The sequence below is a fragment of the Canis aureus genome, chromosome 34 (genome assembly GCF_053574225.1).
Source record: "Canis aureus isolate CA01 chromosome 34, VMU_Caureus_v.1.0, whole genome shotgun sequence".
Classification (NCBI taxonomy): Eukaryota; Metazoa; Chordata; class Mammalia; order Carnivora; family Canidae; genus Canis; species Canis aureus.
Window position 1 is genome coordinate 9,970,640 of NC_135644.1, and position 10,731 is coordinate 9,981,370.

At 39.8% G+C, this 10,731-nt stretch overlaps 1 long non-coding RNA gene across 1 annotated transcript in view; it reads left to right on the forward strand.

Annotated features, from left to right (window-relative positions):
- LOC144304589 (uncharacterized) overlaps window positions 1–7,880 on the forward strand; it is a 32,166-nt gene extending 24,286 nt beyond the window's left edge. Inside the window, exons 3-4 of the long non-coding RNA XR_013371529.1 lie at window positions 4,433–4,569; window positions 5,220–7,880. This is a non-coding gene — a long non-coding RNA (uncharacterized LOC144304589). The remainder of the gene's footprint in view (window positions 1–4,432; window positions 4,570–5,219) is intronic.
- The last annotated feature ends 2,851 nt before the right edge of the window (window positions 7,881–10,731 follow it).

Below are 10,731 nucleotides of genomic sequence, written 5' to 3' on the forward strand. Positions count from 1 at the left end.
TTAAACACACATATTATTTTGAAACTTGAATTTTTTTCTTAGAACTATATAGAGTTCATTTTTCTGAGGTAACGCACATCATATAACCATACACATTAAACTTTCCAATATCAAACCTCTTTTGTGTAGTGTTTTTTTTTTATTATTTAATAACACTTCATTAACTCCCTGAGTAAAAAGAAACCTTTCCTTTATACATACCTTTCTGTGGCATTATCTCCTTTTTAATTCAAGTAGATTCCTTATTCTCTTAGTAACTGTGGTCTCTGAGAATAGGATCCGTTCATGGCTTATCCTTATGCTCCTTAAGTTTTAGCTGCATAATAGATATTTATTGAATTAATGAGCTTTAATGATGGGAATTGAAATCCTGAACCTTTGTGTTTTGGTTTTACTTCTGCTTCTGATTTTAGCTGGTAACTCTGTTTCCCCAGAGACAGAAGGAAAAGAAGCAATTTCTCACTTATCTGGTATATGAAGTATGCTGCAGAAGGTTAGGTATGGCATGAAGAAAATATAAAAAAGAACAACTAATCAACCTGTAGTTCTATTACCCAGAAATAAACACTATCATTTTTTTGATGTGTGTTCTTCCAAACTTTCCCTTTTTATGTATTCCTATGCATATGAAATATGACTTTCACTTAATTTTTTATCAAAATGGTGCCATAACAAACTACTCTTTAATTGCTTTTTCTTATTAATATAACATTTTTACATGGTGAATATATGCCTAAACCTCAGAGTTGATGGTTGTATAATACTCCACAATGGTGATATGCCATAGTATATTTACTCTGTCCTCCCCTTATTGAGTATTTAAATTATTGTCTACTTTATACATTCTATATAAATGACATTGTAACAGATACCTTGGTTCATACATCTTTGGGCATTTGCCTACAAAAGGTTTTAAAGTCCTCTTTTAAATTATCAAAAGTTGGGTAAGCTTATAGTCCCTTTCCCTTCCATCCCCAAATTAAAACATTTGGGAGTTTCTTTAGTGTGTGAGTTGGCCTAGGATTTAAAAAAATTATTATTAAACCAACGCACATAGCTCTGGTTGGTGATAATGGAATTACGTTCTGTCTCAAATTCATTCTAGAAGAACTGTTTAGCTTCATTTGATCATTTGTAACATTCAAATTGGACTTTTTAGACTTAGTCCTACATACAGAAGAGATACAAATGTAAATGTTTACATTTCTAGAAGTTGATAAGTCTAGCTAAATCTGTGTCATTTCATAAAAGTAAAGGCTTGTAGGAAGATTGGTTTCTGTGATCACCTCTGTTCTCCGGTTAGTACTAATCACACTTTTCATAGGGCAGTGAGAGTAACAACTAATGGAAACAGCAGTGAACTCACCATAAACGAGTTATGAAAACGTGGGCAATATCACAGAAGTGCCTTCAATGAGAAAACACTATGCAAGCTGCATCTGTACCTGCAGAAGTCTCTCTTTTTTTATTCTTGATAAAAGTACTTGCTGACAAGAGATGGGGGAAAACCACCCACCACCTCTGCAGCCTGTGGGCCCCAAACAGACAGGGAGGGTCAGGACTGGAATGACAGCTTCTCTCCTTCCTTGCCCTAGACCTGGGAAGGAGAGGGAAAAGCCCATAGGCTCCTCCTCACGATGACATAGGACACCCCTCTTCTAGTCAGCTCCTGTCTTGCTCCTCCACCCCAACAACCTCTCATGGGGCCTTCTTCCCCTTTTGCCACCAGAAAGCTTTTCCACTCCTCCGCCTGCGCCTGCCTTTGTTTGGAGTCTCACTAGTTGCAGGCGGTGTGGCCGCCCACAGACTCTCTTGCTGTCAAGAATTCCTGTTCTCATGTGGGTGATCTTTGTTTATCTCTACAGAGGTTATTAGTTTGGGGGAACAAATAAAAGCACTCAGAAGAATAATAATTAAAAAGTGCTTGCATTTGCCTCAGCCATTGCTTTAATTTAAGCAATGCTTCTCGCTAGGCTAATGTTTGTAGTGGATGGAAATGTTTACTAGATCAAACATTTCTAAGAAAGAGGATGGCAAAGTCAAATCACTGGTGTAAAGTAGTAAGATCAGGAATTAGTGCTCCCTTTACCCAGTAAGTCACATAACCTCCCTGGCCTTAACTTCTGAATCCATATTTTAAAACATCTAGTATTTATCAAGCATTTACTAAAAGATAGGTTCTTTCTGAGTGTTCCTTCCAAATATATTTATATATATATATATATTTGTTTGTTTGTTTATTTATTTATTTTATTGAATCTTCACGAAACTCATGAGGTAAATCTCATTATTATCCAGTTTCATAGAGAATACCAAGCTGCATAGAAGACAGTCTGCTTGATCGACTTCATAGAATGGAAGATGATAGAGTCAGGATTTGAACCCCGGCCATCAAATTCCAGAGTGTGAGCTCTTAGCCCCCCCTCCCTTTTTTAAAGAAGGGTAGGACTGGGATGCTTGGGTGGCTCAGCAGTTGAGTGTCTGCCTTTGACTCAGGGCGTGATCCCGGGGCCCCAGATCGAGTCCCACATCAGGCTCCCTCTGAGGAACCTGCTTCTCCTTCTGCCTGTGTCTCTGCCTTTCTCTCTGTGTCTCTCATAAATAAATAAATAAATAAAATCTTAAAGAAAAAAAAAAAAAGAAGGGTAAGGCTGTATGATCTTCATGGTCCCTTGTATCTGTAACTCATACAAAACTCTAACTTCAGAGACCTCTGTGAAAAATAAAAACCAAACCACTCTCTTGATGACTTATATATGCTCCCAAACATCCAGATATCTGCCTTTTTTTTTTTAAAGTAAGCTGTGATGTTTTAGAATTAAAGAAAAAAAAAAGCTAAAAAGCTTTAAAAATTGACAAAATTTCATCATGGTTTTAGTTAGTAAAATCATTGTGTTAATAGGAATAAATCTGCAAACACATCATGGATTTTCACACAGAAATTTGGAATATTCAGGTAAAAGTAGTGGGTCTGGCTGCCCAGGACTGTTTTCTAGCAGTTGAGCAGTTGTGTGCTTGTTGGCATTAACCATCCCAACATACCACAGAAGAATGATTTGCAGAGCAGATGCCAGAGAGTAAAGAGGTAGGAGGCAAGGAGGGAAGGAAAGAACCATGGCTCACCAATGTGGTGTGAAGGGAAAGGTGAAAGATATCTGAGCCTTATGCCAAAGAGTCAAAGTAAACTCAGCTCTTACAAAAAGGCATTGTGGGATCTTTGAGGGGCCCCACAGAGCTGACAGGTCATTTCTTTATGGGTCTCACTGGGAGACGTTCATGCAGTAAGTATGGTATGGGACTCAAATTTGAATTTGCCTATCCTATTTTATTTTATATTTTCCTTAATTAGGCTCCATGCCCAGCATGGAGCCCAAGGCAGGGCCAGAAAGAACTCAGGACACTGAGATCAAGACCTGAGCTGAGGGGATCCCTGGGTGGTGTAGCGTTTTGGTGCCTGCCTTTGGCCCAGGGTGCGATCCTGGAGACCCGGGATCGAATCCCACGTCAGGCTCCCGGTGCATGGAGCCTGCTCCTCCCTCTGCCTGTGTCTCTTCCTCTCTCTCTCTCTGTGTGACTATCATAAATAAATAAAAAATAAGTTAAGAAAAACTTTATTTAAAAAAAAAAAGACCTGAGCTGAGATCAAGAGTCAGGTACTTAACCAACTGAGCCACCAAGCTGCCCCATGATTTTATCTACCTTAGAAGGAAACTACTTGAACCTTGCTTGCAAACTGATGGCTCCAGAGAGCCAGTGCCTAGGAGGATGATTGTAGTATACAGGAAGAAGCACAGGATGGGAAATGGGTTGGCTGGATTCTAATGCCAGTGCTGCCACTCGCTGGCTGTATCGCCTAGACAAGTCTCTTACCCAGTCTGTGCTCAGTTTCCTCTTATATAGGAGAGTTTGATATTGGATCCTGGTACAGTTACCTCTCAGATCGTTCCCAAGTTTTGGGCATCCTGGGAGCTTCGGTCCCTGGACTGGGAGTTCTGTTTGTTCTTGATGATTACAGTCACAGTGGCTAAAAGACAAACTTTGTCCTGAGGCTTAAGCTTTATGTCACCATGGTGCTCAGTAGGCGATGCCTATTGACATTAATCCCTCTGGGATCTTTTAAAAGCTTATTTTGATATGTTGGTATATTTTATTCTTTCTTAAATGCTTAAACTGGTCTTGTGTATGTACAAGCAGCATATATTCCATGTGAATCTATTTTCTTTATTTTTTTACTTAAAAAAAACATTTTATTTATTTATGACAGATACACAGAGAGAGGCAGAGGCATAGGCAGAGGGAGAAGCAGGCTCCTTGAGGGAACCCCAGGGGGACTCCATCCCAGGACCCCCGGATCGCGCCCTGAGCCAAAGGCAGACACTCAACCACTGAGCCACTCAGGCGTCCCTCACTTTTGTTTCTGATCTGACTCTAGGATTATCAAGAAACAAGGAAGGCTATGCTAATGGAATCATCAGGAAACTACTTATAAACTTCTTGATAGATAATTCTATGAAATATGATTCTCAGCCACTCATCTTTATCCTCTACCTTCTCACCATTAGGATTAAGGTATTTACAATGCTCAACAAACAGTATCCTTTCTGTAATAAAATGATCAGTTATTTAAAATTTATTTAAATTATTTAAAAACCAAACCATGCTCGTGTAACATCTCATAATTCTATTGAAGAAATACTTTCTTATTTGATAAGTTTGGAAAACAAATTTTCAAATAAGCAATGTTTCTTTTCTTGTCATGTGAAAATGGCTAATTCATTTTGTTTTTGAGCTGGTATGGATCCAGAAATACCTCTTAGGAAAAATCCTGGCTTTGCCTGCAGGTTCTTCTTGGTCCAATTCTGCATATAGAATGGCCAGGATCTTTCCAGACTCCCCATTGTTTCCCAAAGATATCAATTTTACCATCAGTTCATTTGATTGTTAATGCTTACAGATTCACTTCAAGGAATATTTGTGATTCAGGTCATTGCCTAAAAGTACTTGTTGTTCAACTCCTATCAATCCTTACTAGTTTAAAGCAGAGGTTGGCAAAGCTTTTCAGTAAAGGGTCAGATAGAAAATATTTCAGTTTTGCCAGTTATATGGTCTCTGTGGTAACTATTCAACCCAATAAAACTTTATTTATGGAGACCAAAACTTGAATTTTATGTAATTTTTAAATGTTACAAACTATTATTCCTCTTTTGATTTTTTTTCAGCCATGAAGCAGATGGAAAAATTATCTTATCTTGTGAACCATGTGAAAACAGGCAATGAGATAGACTTAGCCTGTAGGCTATAATTTGCTGAACCTTGGTATAGAAAATTATTTATGAGGAAATATTGGAAAGACACAACTGATAATTTGTGGTTGAGAGTACTCTAAGTTCCAGCCAGTGGAATGTGAGCAGAAGTGATGTGTTGTTGCCACTGGGCTTGGCCCATAAAAACTTCCCATGAATGCTGCTTTTTGTTCTTTTCCCATATGTTGAATATGGTGGGGACTCAAGATGGAAGAAACCTGGTTCTCATTTTGGCTTTACATGAATAAGAAACAAACTTCTAGGGCTGCCTGACTGGCTCAGTCTGTACACCATAACTCTTGATCTCAAGGTTGTGAATTCAAGCCCCATGTTGGTCTTGAAGCCTACCAAAAAAAGAAAAAAAAAAAAAGGAAGAAAAGGAGAAAGAAGAAAGAAAGAAAGAAAGAAAGAAAGAAAGAAAGAAAGAAAGAAAGAAGAAAGAGACAGAAAGAGAGAGAGAGAAAGAAAGAAACTTGCATTCCCAAATTACCCAAATTCAGTGTTAAGCCACTGAGATTTTCAGGGCTTTTTATTTGAGTAACTAGTATTATCTTAACTAATATGTCATTATTTCTTCCAGATGTTTTTGGTTTGACTGTTATCCTAAATCGAAGTCTCAAATGCTACAAGCTTGGATGGACTTTTCTTTGGTCTCTTTCTCTCCTCTTCATTTCCTCCTTTTCACATTTAACTGGCAGATGAGAGATAGAATTGCTTTCCAAGTTCGAGAATATACTTTGGTGGCCATTAGCTTCTCCAAAAATGCTACAAGAAATGAGACACTTTGCTTTAGCCACAGAGACTGTCTCCAACATGAAGCCCACCTGAGAAATTCTTTTAGAACTCAGGGCCAGGAAAAGCTTATCTTCCCCTGAGGAACTTGTATGTTTTCTTATCAACAAAGAATATTGTTGACTGTGCCTGATTGTATCCCCTTTCCCTTTTCCCTCTGGTTGCCAAGAAGCTCAGAGCCAAATTTTTGCTTAACATTAATAACTTTATCGAACCCTGTGGCCTACATATCTGCATTCTTAGTTTCCTCCTGGTCTTGACCTTCTACTCTGCTGTGTGTTTTCCTTGTTTCTGATTTTTTGGTTATTTATATTTTATTGCTTGTTTTCTTGTAAGCTTCCTCAGATCCTTTGTGGAACAAGGTGGGGTCAATAAAAAATGGCTTCAGCTTATTAATAGAATATACCAAAAGCATTCCTTTTTTTTTTTTTTTTTTAAGATTTTCTTTATTCATGAGAGACACAGAGAGAGAGGGATGCAGAGACATAGGCAGAGGGAGAAGCAGGCTCCACGCAGGGAGCCCGATTTGGGACTTGATCCCAGGACCCCAGGATCAAGCCCTGAGCTGAAGGCAGATGCTCAACTGCTGAGCAACCTAGGCATCCCCCAAAGCATTCCTTAATCACCAATTTAGTTCTTTGGGAATGAGAACTTCAAATTTATTTATTTTCAGGTTCTCCTCTTATTGTGTCCCATGGTTTGATGAAGAAATGGTTTTATAATTATGAAAGCTGAAGGCCTTCACATTTCTCCATTCTACTTAAAAAACAAACAAACAAAAAAAAAACAAAAAAAAAACAAGAATGTCATTTTATCCAAAGTTCCTATTGTTTGCCATAGAAATTGTAGAAAGGTCATAGATACATTTGACTGACAGACGATAGACTAGGAAAAGATATTTTCAATATTTAAAAGCCACAAAGAATTAATATAAAGAATATATAATGACCTACTGAAAATCAATGTGAGGAAGATAAGAAACCCAACAGAGAAATGGTCAAAAGATATGAGTAGGCTATTTTCACAAGGGTATACTAGAAAACCTAACAAAAATACGTATGAACAGACGCTGAAACTTATCAGTAATCAGAGAACCGCAAATTTAAACAAGTTGCCGCATTATATTCATCCAACTGGCAAAAATTAAAAGGTGGATAATAGCAAGCATTGGCAAGGATGTGGGCAGTGGGAACCCTCAGGTATGGTTGATGAGAGTCTGGACTACAGAGCATAGTCTCTGGAAGCAGTGTGTCTTCTAGCGGTAAATGCACACGTGGTGACTGTTCTTGCAGTTTGCACCTGGTGGTTCCACTTGTGTTTCCTTCTTTTGCTGCGTGCTTGCTAGAACACTAGCAGGTCTGTCCAAAGATTCTGTCTTTGCTAATCCTTCCATTATAGCAAAAGGTTCTTTCCCGAGGTTCTAGCCAGAAACCCAGGAGTCCTTTCCTTACCTAATCGAATCCATCAGCAAGTCTTGTTAATTCTACATCCAAAACATCTCTTGAATCTGCTGTCATCGCCTAAGTTCAGCTTATGACCTTCCTATGCCTCGATCCCTGCAGTGGCTTCCTAACTGGTTTCCCTGCTCTGGACTCCAGCATTTTATTTGCTATCTGGTAAAAAAAAAATGCAAATTGTATTTTGAAAATGCAGATTGGATTAGTTCTGATCTCAGCTCTTACACTGCTTTTTTTTCTTTTTTCCAACCCCCCGACCCCCATCGGCTCATACACTTCAATGACCTCCCATTGCACCAAGAATTCATGATACTAAACCACTATTTAATTGATGGAAGCAAGTTTTTAAAATTAAATAAATTTGATGTGTAACATTGTATAATTTTAAGATGTACAGCTTGTTACTTTGATACATTTATATTTTATAATATGATTGCTCATATAGTGACATTTATCATATTACATCCTCATACTACAACATTATTGTCTACATTCGTTATACTGTGCATTAGATCCTATGACTTTTTTAGTATTCGTTATAAGTTTGTATCTTTTTTTGAATAATTTTTAAACATTCTCTTTTTTTTAAAGATTTTATTTATTTATTCATGAGACACACACACACACACACACACAGAGAGAGAGAGAGAGAGAGAGAGAGAGGAGAGAGAGGTGGAGACATAGGCAGAGGAAGAACCAGGCTCCATGCCGGTAGCCTGATATGGGACTCGATCCTGGGACTCCAGGATGATGCCCTAGGCCAAAGGCAGGCACTAAACCACTGAGCCCCCCAGGTGTCCCTTAAGTTTGTATCCTTAAACACCATCCCTCTCATCCACACCCCCAAATCCCTGGCCACCCACCATTTTACTGCTTTTTATAGGTTTAACTTTTTTAGATTTCACATATAAGTGATATAAAACAGTAGTTGTCTTTTTCTGACTTATCTAGCATAACGTGCCCAAGGGCTATCTATGTATCTTCCTTTCTCATGGGTGAATAATATTGTGTATTATATAATAATGTGTATATACCACATCTTTTTTGGTAAAAGCAAGTTTTATTATTTATTTAAAAAAATTTATTTATTCATGAGAGACACAGACACAGGCAGAGGGAGAAGCAGGCTCCATGCAGGGAGCCCGATGTGGGACTCGATCCCAGGACCCCAGGATCACGCCCTGGGCTGAAAGTGGCGCTAAACCGCTGAGCCACCCAGGCTGCCTGAAAGCAAGTTTTAAAATCAGTGTTTTCTAACACTTGGGTCAACCCCCAGAGCTTTTTGCTATGAAATTTTCAAAATTAAGAAAAAGTATTTCTCCCTGTTAGTAGATATTTTGCTGATACAATCAGTTGATGTGGGAAGGAGGAAGCCTGAGACATAGCTACGGGCAGCCTCAGCTCTGAGAAGCTGGTTTCTACAGTCTTTTTTTTCCTTTAAGATTTTATTTTTTTATTAATTTTTTTAAAGATTTTATTTATTGGAGCACCTGGGTGGCTCAGTGGCTAAGCATCTGCCTTTGACTCAGGGCGTGATCCTGGGGTCCTGGGATCAAGTCCCACATCGAGCTCCCTGCAGGGAGCCTGCTTCTCCCTCTGCCTGTGTCTCTTCCTCTCTCTCTGTGTCTCTCATGAATAAATAAATAAAATCTTTAAAAAAAAAAGGACTTTATTTATTCATTTGAGAGAGAGACAGCACACATAAGCAGGAGGAGAAGCAGAGGGAGTGGGGAGAAGGAGGGAACCTGACACAGGCTTGATCTCAGGACCCTGGGATCATGACCTGAGCTGAAGGCAGATGTTTAACCCAACGGAACCACCCAGGCACCCCTAAGATTTATTTTTAATCAATCTCTACACCCAACATGGGGCTCAAACTCTCAACTCTGGGATTAAGAGCCGCATGCTCCACAAACTGAGCTAGCCAGGTGCCCCTGGTTTCTGTAGTCTTCAAGCAGGTGAGCATCCCTCTCTGGCTCCTCTAGTCTTCAGTTTTGGGGGGAAGAACTTGTATTGTTTCTTCCTCAGAACCATGGCCCTGAGAGAGTCTCTTCTAGTTCTCATCAGAATCAGGATCGAGGACCAGCCCTGGGCCAGAAACAGGGTGTGGGTGGACAAGTGGAAGGAAGCTGAGAAGTCAGGGCTGGGCCAGCAGACAGTGCCTGACCCAGGGATAGAGGGCACTGGAATGAAGCAGACAGAGAGGGAGGGAAGGTGAGGGTTCCAGGCTAGAGTCCAAGCAGCCTGAGGTCAGGACCTGAGGAGGGGATGTGAAGGACTGGCGTAGACCACCAGAGCCAAGGGAAGAACTGAGCCCTGGCTAAGTTCAGCAACTTGCCCAGGATCATGATGCTGGTAAGTAGCAGAACTAGAATTTGAATCCAAGCCGACAGCTTCAGAGGTGGTGAGCGTAACCACAATGTAATACAACTTCAGTGGCATGAGGGTCGCTCACGGGCTTGGCCCCAAAGCTGTGTCTATAAAACATTATTTTTACAAGGTTGTGTATTTATTTGAGATGGTGCTGGAGGAGGGGGATAGAGATAGAGAGGGACTAAAGAGAGTATGACCACACCTGTAAATACATCAATTCATTCTCCAGGCAAATGGTTAGCAGTTATCTACTCTCAGATAATGTGCCACACCCCAGGGAAATGGAGTTGAGTCAACAGGATTCCTCCCTCCCAGGAATTCTCTTTCTTGTATCTGGGTAGCAACAGTGCATTATGTTGTGCTGTCACAGAGGTCTGCCCCAGTGAGCACAGGAGGGAAGAAGTGTCAGGGAAGGATTCCCTGATAATACAGAACAATGGTGTCAGAGGGCAAGGGTAACATTTCAAAACAGTACTGAAGGGACAGGTCCGGGCACATGAGGTATGATGTGTTTGTATATGATGAAATCCGTGATACACCATCATGGAGTTTTACTAGAGACCCACTCTCAGGAAATCCCTAAAAGAAGTCATAAGTGGTATTTCAAAAGGTGTCTAACTCACAAACACACGAAAAAATCTGGTTTCATATCTCTAAGTAACAGACACGGCTTGCTTTGCCAGCAGAGAGACTATGTAGGTTCTGGTTTGGGGTACTAGTCAGGATAGGCTAGTTGTGCTTGCAATAAAAATAATTCCAAATATCAGTGGCTGAAATAAGAAGGGTTTATTTCTTGATCACCCTTG